Genomic DNA, 12545 nt, shown 5'->3' with positions numbered 1-12545 from the left:
AGGTTCCAGCCCATTTGAGCTCCTGTATAGACGCTCCTTTTTATTAAGCCCCAGTCTCATTCCAGACACCAGACCAACTTGGACTGTGCCCCAAAAAACTAGTCATCCCTACTGTCTTCTCTCTAGTCATACTCCTATTCACCGTTCTCAACTACTCATAAATGCCCCGCTCGTGTTTACACTGCCGGTGTACACTGTTTCTCCAAACCATCACAGCTGGTATCTCCTGGTGCTATCCCCAAACCGCCACTCTTAACTCCCTCTTAAAGTAAATAAATAATCTTTGCTGGCAAGGCTATGCTGAGCCTCCTTAGGCGCTCCTAGATGTCCTAGGTCCTCCCAGTTCTTAGTCCTTTAACACCTGTTTTCTCTCCTTCTCTTATTCAGATCTTGTCTCTTCCGTTTAGTTTTTTAATTCATACAAAACTACATCCAGGCCATCACCAATCATTCTATATGACAAATGCTCCTTCTAATATCCCCACAATATCACCCCTTACCACAAAATCTTCCTTCAGCCTAATCTCTCCCACTCTAGGTTCCCATGCCACCCCTAATCCCGCTTGAAGCAGCCCTGAGAAACATTGCCCATTCTCTCTCCATACCACCCCCCAAAAATTTTCGCCACCCCTTCAACACTATTTTGTTTTATTTTTCCTATTAATATAAGAAGACAGGAATGTCAGGCTCCTGAGCCAAAGCTAAGCCATCACATCCCCTGTGACCTGTGCGTACACATCCAGATGGCCGGTTCCTGACTTAACTGATGACGTTACCTTGTGAAGTTCCTTTTCCTGGCTCATCCTGGCTCAAAAGCTCCCCCACTGAGCATCTTGTGACCCCCACCCCTGCCCGCCAGAGAACAACCCCCTTTGACTGTAATTTTCCTTTACCTACCCAAATTCTATAAAACGGCCCCACCCCTATCTCCCTTCGCTGACTCTCTTTTCGGACTCAGCCCGCTGCACCCAGGTGATTAAAAAGCTTTATTGCTCACACAAAGCCTGCTTGGTGGTCTCTTCACACGGACGCGCATGACAGATTACATTTTATTTCCAGCTTTATCTCAACATGAACATGAACTGTACAGTGTATCCAAAACACACCCGCCTCTACATGATCTGCAGCTTCTACACAAAAGGCACAAAGACACGAAATGTATTCCTGTTACAATAATATGCTCCCCATACAATCCGCACATCAGCGGGACACTACGTCTTATCAGTCCATGTCCGGCTTATATTAGTCTGCCACACACTCACGTATATTCAGAGTGGTTAGATATGTTCAGATATTTACAACAACCACGTATCCAGTAATGCATTCTTTGAAAGAGTACCCAGCGATCCAGCGTAAAATTATCATAGATGATTCCAAAACCTTCCAGGAGTGATCCTTGATTTGCTCTTCAGGCATACCCTGCAAACTACACTTCCCACCAAGGGAATAAAACGACTAGAGACAGAGTTCAAAACTCGTTGGTAATTTTAGCTAAAGCCACAAACAAGACCGCTCTGCTCTGAAAGTCCAACCGACCAAGTCCATTCGTTAGAGTTACCAAGGACAGTCATATAAGCTTTATTTTATTTTCCTCTTAGCAAAGGGACAGGTCATGCCACAGCAAATACTTCTTTTTTATACCTAGAAAAACACCACAGGGGAACAGGACAGCTTTGACTATTAGTAAAAGCCCTTGACCTCTAAAGCCAACTCAGTTGGCTTCTGGAACATGCTCCATTACCTGGAGGCGCTCTAGGCCCTTGTCTTGCAGACCGGTTACGAGAACTGACAGTCATTGCGTTTATCATAATGACCTATAAATGGTCAGCTAGCATCTCCTGTCTCGAGTTTCAGATGCTACCGCACAACAGTTCTTATGTCATGCGGTTCAACAACTCGCTTTACAACAGAGAGGAAAAAGCTGTTAACTCTGGTGTAACTGTAGACTGTGTTCAACAGACACTCTTGAACCAGCCTGTACTCTAAAGCAAGCCCTGACTCCATAGACCCACCCCCCAAATAAGCTCATAACCAAGGCCCACATCCTACAATTGCTACTTGCTAACACCCTCTTATGAGACACCCCAGCTCGCTGTTGTGGAGGCCCCCCTTGCTGCAGGGAGCGACAAGTCCAGCTGCTTTCACTGCAGGCCGTTGCTGCTGCTCTTCCGGGAAAGACGTTGACAATTTGGGTGCACACATGGGCGAAGGGGCGTGGAGGGGTGTGGCCTGGGTTCCAGTCCTGGTTCTGCCATTTACTAGTCATGGCCCTTGAGCACTCTCTGCCCCTCCCAGAACCTCGGTTTCCCCATACGCAAAACAAACACCCTATCTCAGGAGGATGGTGTGAAGCATGAGGCCGAATAAATAAATGGCAGCACTTCCTATTCTTGTCTGTTACTGTGGTGTTCCAAAGACGTTTCAAGTGTTAATCCCCTAGAAATGGCAGCTTCCTGATAGGGATGGAACTCATTTGGCAGGGGGCAGAAGGCCACCAATCTGGAGCCTCCTGAGCTCCTCGCCATCTCCTGGGGCCCCTCCTCCCACACCCTCATCCATCCCACCCTCACCACTGGGTCCACCACCACCCTGGGCTGCCGTTTGCCTCAGCCCCACCTCTCAACACACCTGTGGCAGCAACTCCAGGGACAAGGTTCTTAGAGGGACTGGATTTGGACCATTCCTCCCAGCCAGATCTTTTGCAGCAGGGAGAGGAGGACGCATCAGATTCCTATGCCCACAAAGCACCACCTCCTTTTCCAGTTAAGCCAGTGTGGGGCTGCAAGTTTGCATGCATTCAGGATCCTTCTGCAACTTAATTGCTTTGCCCTCAGTCCCCCTCCCACTTCTCCAGAATGCACGCCCCCAGCAGCTTTCACAGACCCGAGCCCTGACGGTGCCTCGTCCACCCAGAACTCCAGAGCCAGCAGGGCTTGCTGCTGCCTAGAAAGGCCTATCGCTGGCCAGGCGGGCGGATCACGAGGTCAGGAGATCGAGACCATCCTGGCTACCACAGTGAAACCCCACCGCTACTAAAAAATACAAAAAATTAGCCGGGCGTGGTGGCGGGCGCCTGTAGTCCCAGCTACTCGGGAGGCTGAGGCAGGAGAATGGGGTGAACCCGGGAGGCGGAGCTTGCAATTAACCGAAATCGTGCCACTGCACTCCAGCCTGGGCGACAGAGCGAGACTCCATCTCAAAAAAAAAAAAAAGACCTATTGCCATCATCCCCTTGTCCCTGCTCTATAAATGTCCCTTTGGGAAAAGCGCTCCCATCTCCCTCCTTTCCCACACAGACAGCACACTGTGCATGCTCTTAGTCAGCCCCTTTTGTAAGAAACGGGAGGTGTCACATCCCCTATAAGCAATACCCCCTCTACGAATGCACTCCCGGACTAAACCATCATGGACCTAAGGAGAGCGTGTGAGATCGGGGATCAGCCCCCGGCTCATGGGCTCCCACTGGAGGGAAGCCTGTAGCTCTGCTTTCAGGAGCGATGTCATGGGAAGCTGTATAGAGAAACTAAAATTTGGCCGGGCGCGGTGGCTCAAGCCTGTAATCCCAGCACTTTGGGAGGCCGAGACGGGCGGATCACAAGGTCAGGAGATCGAGACCATCCTGGCGAACCCGGTGAAACCCCGTCTCTACTAAAAAATACAAAAAACTAGCCAGGCGAGGTGGCGGGCACCTGTAGTCCCAGCTACTCGGGAGGCTGAGGCAGGAGAATGGCGTGAACCCAGGAGGCGGAGCTTGCAGTGAGCTGAGATCCGGCCACTGCACTCCAGCCTGGGTGACAGAGCGAGACCCCGTCTCAAAAAAAAAAAAAAAAGAAACTAAAATTTGGCCTTACAGTGCTACGGAGCTGTATGTTTTATCAAATTAGAATCCAGTGTCTTTTTGAGGTGGTGTGAACCTTGGAGACTGCAGGCTGGGGAGGCGCCCCACTGAGCACACCCTGAGTGGGAGGGAACCCCGCCCAGCTGGCGTATTGCATTGAACACGGAATGAGGAGATGGCCCAGAACCCACACCAGGCCTCACGCACCAGTCACAGCACAGAGGCCACCAGGGGTCAGTCTAGCAGCATCATACATGAGGAAGACGCTGGTTCTGCTCCGTGGAGAGCACGTCTGCCGTTCACTAGCCCAGCCCATGGCAGGCCGGGAAGCAGAACTGACTATTCATGGCCACCAGCCTGTTGCCTCCTCACCTGATGAAAATCAGACCAACACGAAATTACAGAGAGAAGGAAGAGCCACGACTTCTTAAAAACACACAGTTGAGCGTCTTCTTGATCAAAGAAAACCTGCTTTAAACTTACCAAGTGGATTAACAGTTTTCAATCATTTGTTATAAATCCTGTACCAACACATCGATTATAAGGAACTGGTTTTCCCCCAGCCATGACTGAGCTGGGTTTAGTCCATCATCGACATTGTGAATAAATGTTCCTAACGTTGCCCTTGCCCTGTGCTCATAAACTTTCAACAGGTGAGAAACATGGCCCCAGGTGAGATATTTTACACCACACAGACGTGGAGAGTCAGGCGGAGCAGCCACTGCCTGTCACTCTCTCCTTGTGGATTGGGTACAGACCACCCAGTACTTGGGAAATTTCACTGTCAGTGTCTCCCATACTGGGGTTTTAAAATCTAGGTGCTTGGCTCCAAGATGCATTACAAGGACTCATCGTCATTAGTTCCTGGCAAGTGTCTGTATTCGAGTTGGCAGACACGTCCTGCCCAGAGCCTTCCACACTACAAAGCAGCCATCTTCACAACAGATGGCTCGGCCAGTCACCAACAGCTTTACAAAAAAAAAACCGCCCTCGTGCCAGGACAGGCCAGGTCCAATAGATACTCTTCTGACAGCAGGATTTTTTCACACTGAGACAAAATTCACATCAAATACATGCACTTTAACCATTTTAGAGTATAAAGCTCACTGCTTTTTAGTATATTCACAATGTTGGGCAACCATCACCACTGTCTCATTCCAGAACATTTCATCCACACTGCCACCTCCCCCACCTCCAAAACCAACTTCCATGCCCATGGGCAGTCACTACCCACTGTCCTGCCCCCAGCCCCTGGCAACCACTATCTACCTTCTGTCTCTCTGGATTTGCCTATACTTAACACTTCATATAAATAGAATCACACAATATGTGGCTTCTTGTGTCTGGATCTGTCACCTAGGTAATGTCTTTGAGGTTAGCAGCTGCTGCGGCATGCATCAGCACTTCATTCCTTCCTATGGCTGAATAAGGCTTCCTCGTATGTGTATACCCCACATCTGTCTACTCATCTGTTGATGGACATTTGAGTTACTTCCACTTTTTGGCTGCTGTGAATAATGCCACTGTCTACATAATGCCTTCATGTACAAGTTTTTGTGTGAACATGTTTTCCAGTCTCCTGAGTATTACCTAGGAGTAGAATTGCTGGGTCAGATGGTTCATCTATGTTTAAATTTCTTTTTTTTTTTTGAGACGGAGTCTCGCTCTGTCGCCCAGGCTGGAGTGCAGTGGCCGGATCTCAGCTCACTGCAAGATCCACCTCCCAGGTTTACGCCATTCTCCTGCCTCAGCCTCCCGAGTAGCTGGGACTACAGGCGCCCGCCACCACGCCCGGCTAATTTTTTGTATTTTTAGTAGAGATGGGGTTTCACTGTGTTAGCCAGGATGGTCTCGATCTCCTGACCTCATGATCCGCCGGTCTCGGCCTCCCAAAGTGCTGGGATTACAGGCTTGAGCCACCACGCCCAGCCCATCTATGTTTAAATTTCTAAAGAAGTGCCAACCTGTTTTACAAAGCAGCTGCACTTTGTGACATCCCCACCAGCGATGCATGAGTGATCTGATTTCTCCACATCCTCTCCCACACTTGTTTCTGCCCATTTTTCCTTTACCTTTTTTTTTTTTGAAGTACTATCTCATTTGCATTTCCCTAGTGATTCATAATGTTGAGAATCTTTTCATGCACTCATTAGTCATTGGTATGTCTTAAAGAAATGTTTGTTCATATCCTTTGTCCATTTTTTACTTAGATTGTCTTTTTATTGTTGATTTACACAAAGGTCTTTATACAGTTTGGATGTTAGATTCTTACCCAATATATGATTTGCAAGTACTCGGCCCATTCTGTGAGTTCTCTTTTCAATTTCTTGATATACTTTTCTTGTACAAAGAGTTTCAGTTTCATGAAGTCCACCTTCTCTGTTGTTTTCTTTTGTTGCTGGTGCTCTTGTGTCTTAGTCTGTGTGTGCTGCTTTAACAAAATGCCTTAGACTGGGTCATTCATCAACAACAGAAATGTATTGCTCCCAGCTCTGGAAGCTGGGAAAACCAAGATCAAGGCTACTCCTGTCCGGGTGTGTCACCAGCAAAATCTGCCAAGCCCTTAGCCTCCTCTGAAAGTTCTGTTCACCTCCTTGCTGAAGCCAAAACACAAAAACACAGGTCTACAAATTGTGGCATAGACAACGTTGGGTGTGCTTGAGCAAGAGACCTTCTGCTGTATCTTAATCCTCACTGGACTTACAGAGAGTAATTGTATATTTTGTGGTGGTGGTGGGCTTTTTAAGCTATTTTTAAAATTGTAGTAAAACATATTTAACAATATTTGTCATTTTAACTCTTTTTAGGTACACAACCCAGTGTCATCAATTACATTCACAGTGTTGTGCAACCATCACCCCATCTATTTCCGAAATTTTTCCATCACCCCCAATAGAAACTCTGTAAATGTCAATCAATGATTCCTCATTGGGGAATGCCTACTCCCCCCAGCTCCTGGTATCCTCTATCTGCTTCCTGTCTCTATGAATTTGCCTGTTCTAGTTATTTCCTGTAAGTGGAATCATACAATATTTGTCCTTTTGTGTCTAGCTTCTTTCGCTAGCATATTTTCAAGGTTCCTCCACGTTGTAGAAGGCAACAGTTTCCCTCTTGTTTCAGCTGGATAATGTTCCATGGAACGTATACGCCTCATTTTGTTCATCCGTTCATCATTTGGACATTTGGGTTGTTTCAACCTTTTGGCTATCGTGAACGATGCTGCAATGAACATTGGCTTACTATGCTCTGAGACCTTGTTTTCAATTCGTTGGCGTGTATACTTAAAAGTGGAAGTGCCGGGTCGGATGGTCGGCCCATGTTGAGACTTGTGGGGAAACATCAAACTGCTTTCCACTGAGGCTGCGCCATCTCACATCCCCGCCCGTAGCGTACGAGGGTTCCAACTTCGCCACACCCTCAGCAGCTATAGTTACGGTGTGTGCACTGCACATGGCCATCCTAGGAGGTGTGAGGTGTGGCTTATCACTGCGGTTTTTATTTTCATTTCTCTTATGATTAGTGAGGTTTGCATTTCATGTGTTTGTTAACCATTTGTATAGCTTCTGTGGAGAAATATCTGTTCAAGTCTTTTGCCCAGTTAATTGGGTTGAATATCTTTTTGTTGTTGGATTGTAGGAATTCTTTGTACATTCTACACTTTAAATCCTTATCAAATAAATGATTTGCAAACATTTTTCCCATTCTCTGGGCTACCCTTTGATGATGTCCTTTAATCTAAAAATTAAAAGGTTTTTTGGCCAGGCACAGCGGCTCATACCTGTAATCCCAGAACTTTGGGAGGTTGAGGCAGGTGGATCACCAGAGGTCAGGAGTTCGAGACCAGCCTGGCCAACATGGTGAAACCCCATCTCTACTAACAATATGAAAATTAGCTGGTCATAGTGATGGGTGCCTGCAATCCCAGCTACTCAGGAGGCTGAGGCAGGAGAATTGCTTGAGCCTGGGAGGCAGAGGTTGGAGTGAGCCAAAATCACACCACTGCACCCCAGCCTAGGGGACGGAGCGAGACTCCATCTCAAAAAAACAATAAAATAAATAAAAATTAAAAATTAAAATTAAAAGATTTTTATATTGGTCAAGTTCAGTTTATCTATTTTTCTTTTATTGCTTGTGCTTTGAGTGTCATACCTGAGAATCCACTGTGAAATCCAAGAATATTTACCCCTTTGTTTTAAGAGTTTTATGGTTTTGGTTCTTATATTTAATATTTAGGTCATTGATCCACTTTGGTTGGTTTTTGTGTATGTGTGAGGTAGAAGTCTTTTTGTTTGTTTTGTTTATGGAAATCCTTATGCACCATTTGTTGAAGTGATTATTCTTCCCCCCAGTGAACAGACTTAGCAGCTGTGTTGCCTTCCCTGAATCCTTCCACGTTATTCCCTGTTCTCCTTTTCAGACCATGGAAAAGCTCTCCTCCCTGTGGCCCATGAAACCTTTCAGGAATTTGATGGATCAGCTATCACATTCTCCTGGTCCCATCCCCAGTTTGCTTTCCTCCATGGAAAGAAGGAACATTTAATGAGCAGCTACTAAGTGCTAGACGAATGCATTTTTTCACTTCGTATCACTACCCAGAAAAGTAAATACAATTACTATCATGATGTGATAAATGAGAAAAATGAGGCTCCCCAAGGTTAAGTAACCTCCCTGAGGTCACACAGCCAGACTGCAGAGTCCAGGGCCTTGTCAATATACCGAGTTAACCTGCCAGTTTTGGGTTTTTTCACTTCTTCCAGCAGGACAAAATTTTGAGTTGTTTAGCATGTCTGCAGGGTAGAGGCCATTCTCCCAGCTCACTGAGGAAGAAGGTGTCCAGGGACCGCAGAGCTAGCAATGAGTCAGAGCTGAGGGGAGCACCAGGCCGGGGCCTGCCAAGGAGCGGGAGTGGATAGGGTTTCATTGGGTTCAAATTCTCCCTCCTAGCTGTGTGCACTGGGGCAAGTCAGGCCACCTCCCTGAACTTCCCATGCCTCATCTGTGAAATGTTTACAGATGGTGAAACTGGACTTTCATTCAAGATGGCAGACCAAATACACACAGAAACCATTCTTTAAACACTTAGCAATGACAGGAAAACACCAGGTGCACAAGAGACCACTGCAGAGGTACCCAGAGACAAGGGTTGAAGCTCCCCACCCCCCACCCATTAGGAGGCTAGTACCAACGCAGAGCCCCCTAATGCATGAAGCCAAGAGCACAGGCTCTCACATACGGCCCTGACCAGGTACACATGCAATAAATATTCTGAAGAGACAGTGGATTCACAACCACTTCATGAAATTTCCACAAACTCCCCAACTGGAAGAATTTACATCTGAGGAAATAGGGAGTAATAGTGCAAACTTAAAAGGACTTTGTAAGAAACATATTAAAAACTCAAACAGAAAAAGAAGGGAATAACAGCCATAAACAAGCACAGAAGGCTGGGTGCAGTGGCTCATGCCTGTAATCTCAACACTTTGGGAGGCTGAGGCAGGTAAATCACCTGAGGTCAGAAGTTCAAGACCAGCCTGACCAATATGGTGAAACCCCATTCTACTAAAAATACAAAACTTAGCTGGGCATGGTGGCGGGTGCCTGTAATCCCAGCTACCTGGGAGGCTGAGGCAGGAGAATTACTTGAACCCGGGAGGTGAAGATAGCAGTGAGCCGAGATAGCACCACTGCACTCCAGCCTGGGCAATGAGAGCAAAACTTTATCTCAAAGCAAAAAAATAACAGGAGACTATGAGACAAAAGCAGGCAGATATAAAAAAGAACTAGGAGCTTAGGTGTGAAAAGTATCGTTGCTAGAATTAAACTCCACAGAAGGGAAACTAGAGAGCCAGAGGTGGGAGGGATTTAACAAGGCCATGTAGAATTTTAGTGGCAGCCTTGGAGCCAGAACCAAGGCCTAACTCAGGAGTTTGGTTCCGAGGAGGATGAATATATGTGCTTTCTTCTCCCTTATTTTTCTTTTCCATTTCTCTCACTGAAATATAAGGTTGGTGCTGAGCTGAACACCACAGCCCTTTCCTAGATGAGAAACAGGCTTCCATGCCTTGATTGGGCAGGGCGGGACAAAGGGTTTCACCTCAAGATGGAGAGCTAACAACCTCACTCCTCTAGAACGTGAATTAAACAGAACCTTAATGTCTACAGAAGAGTTTGTTAAATGAAGCCCAGAAAAGCTGCCAGTAGAGTTGCCTCTTACAGAGTGGCCATGGAATAGTGATAGTAGGCATGCTGGGTTTGTAACTTAAGTCCTCAGAGCCTCGGTTTCCTCAACTGTAAAATGGGCTCCAGAGTCCCCACCCCAGGCAGATGTTTTGAGAATTAAACAGGAAGTTGTGTGTTCGAGGCACACAGCACATCAGCATTGCCTCCCACAAATACCTTCCTGGGGCTTCACAGCCCTCTAATCTGAGCTCAGTCCTAGACAAGGACAAAGCTACGGACATGTGGGACCCCAGCCTCCAACAGAGAAGAGAGAAATTTGAAACCCTGAAGGGACAAAAGGTGAGGGAAGCAGAACAGGAAACTGATTCACCACGTCCTCACCCCTGTGGCCACAGGGCAGCCCACGCCCTTGGCCTTTTGCTCAGAGCAGAGGATGGGGCCTGAGAAGAGGCGAGCTCTGTCCTGGGTGTGAGGACAGCAAGAGGTGGCATCTGTCAAGCCAGCGCACATCTGAAAACTGTTCAACTTCGCCACTCATGAGAGAAATGCTAATTTGTCTTCATTTACACAATGAGATATTTTTCCCACCTAAAATTCAAAAATGTTTTTAAAATGGTAAAACTCAATGCTAGGAAGCCATGGACCTGGTAGACGGGGATGTTAGTTGCTTCCTGGCCAAGCAATCAGGAAATATGAAACAAAGAGGATGTTACTCGCCTCCCACCTTGATCACCGCACCAGGCCTCCTGTTTTCCTACCATGTCCAAACTCAGCCTTCCAGCCCCACAAAATCTCTGTTTCCAGAAGGACATTCTCTCCAGCTACACACTATTCCTGCTCCCTGGGATACTTTCCTTACCTCGTCCCCAACCAATGTCACTCACCCTTCAGAACTCAGCTAAGGCGTTCCCTCCTACAGGAAGCCCACCAGATTGGCCCCTCTCAGCTGGCTCAGGAGCTTCTCTGGACCTCCAGGGCCCAGTGGGCTGCCACCATGCCAGTGGTTATCACCCTGGGCCCGTGGGCCTCATGACACACACGTCTGGAATAGGCACATGATTGACAGAGGAGGAGTGAGATATCTGGAGGAAGGGGTATGGTCTTGGAATGGTGAAGGGAATGGGGGTCCAGGTTGGTGTCAACAGTTGGAACACCTTTCTGAGAATTGTAACTCACTTACCAGCCCAGGCTGTCTTGAGAGGTAATGGATGAGCTGCCCATCACCGGAGGTGTGCAAGCAGTGATCAGAAACTGCATCCCTCAGCCCCTCTCCTTCGTACCCCGGGAGCCTGGGCGGGGAGGTTTCCCAGCGGACATCAGCCAGTGGGACAGGAGGTTTCCTAGTGGATATCACCGGAGGGAACGGGAGCTTTCCTAGTGGATATCACCGGGGGGGGGACGGAGAGTTTTCCTAGCGACCATCCACCCCGGTGGGGACGGGGAGCTTTCCAGGCAGCCGCAGCAGTGAATGCAGAGGCCCAGAGGGGAGTCCCTGCGGGCGCTGGAAACCCTGGAGGAGGGCGAAGGGGCTTGGTCAGAGCTGCCAAGAGAAAAGATCCTGCAAGCACCTTGCAGGGCAGTGCTGGGAGGGAAACTGAAGTAGGGCTTGCAGGACTGAAATAATGTCCTCTGGAATGTGTTTAGACTTGCTGGCTCCTTGCTTCTAGCCCTCCTAGGCTCCTAGATCGATTGTATTCCCATTATCTCAAGTAGCAGAACATGTTCCCTATAAATGCTAAACCATCACAGCTGTAAATCATGCGCCGAATGCAACGTGTCCTTTTGACCTCCACATTCTCACCACCTGTTTCTTTGTGGGCTTATCAATAATACCGTGGGCTCCCAGAGCGCAGGGCCTTGGCAGCCTCCAGGACCGCGACGGCCCCCTGGTGTCCTATCTTTATCTCTCAGACTATCTTTTTCTCAATCCTTTGACTCTGCCAGACTTTGTCACCCTCACAGCCTGGCGTTGGGTCTGCTCACCCCAACAGGGGACAGGAATGGGGACCTGGAGGTGAGGGCCTGAGGTCGTGCTGCTGGCAGAAAAGTTGCGGTCCAGAGGTGAGGCAGGAGGCGAGGGCAGGATTGACCCGAGCTGGCCCCGGCCTGGGGGAACATCGCCTTCTGGAGGGTGCTCTGCGGAACTGCACCCTCTTTCATTGGTTCCTCACCGGACATTTCTGGGGGGTCCGTTAGCGTCCCCAGTGTACTTGACACCTAGAGGACCATTTTTCAATGCCTCCTTCTTATAAAATAAAATTACTTTCAGCAAGAATGATGACCATAAAAGAAAGTCACAAATTTATTTGCTGTCCGATATATTTTACATAATAATGTAAGTCATTGTTCAGCGACTCACGAGTGAATTTTAATAAAACGGAACTGTCTGCAAACCAGATGATTTAAGCAACCACTAAATTAACTGATGTAATTTTTCTTCATTCATTACTTTTTAAAACAATTTAAAAAGAATGTTTGCATTTTGGTATTTTTCAAATTCAGTAATAGTTTATGTGGGAGCTAATAC

The sequence above is a fragment of the Macaca fascicularis genome, chromosome 13, assembly GCF_037993035.2.
Source record: "Macaca fascicularis isolate 582-1 chromosome 13, T2T-MFA8v1.1".
Taxonomy (NCBI): domain Eukaryota; kingdom Metazoa; phylum Chordata; class Mammalia; order Primates; family Cercopithecidae; genus Macaca; species Macaca fascicularis.
This window is presented reverse-complemented; position numbering follows the sequence as displayed.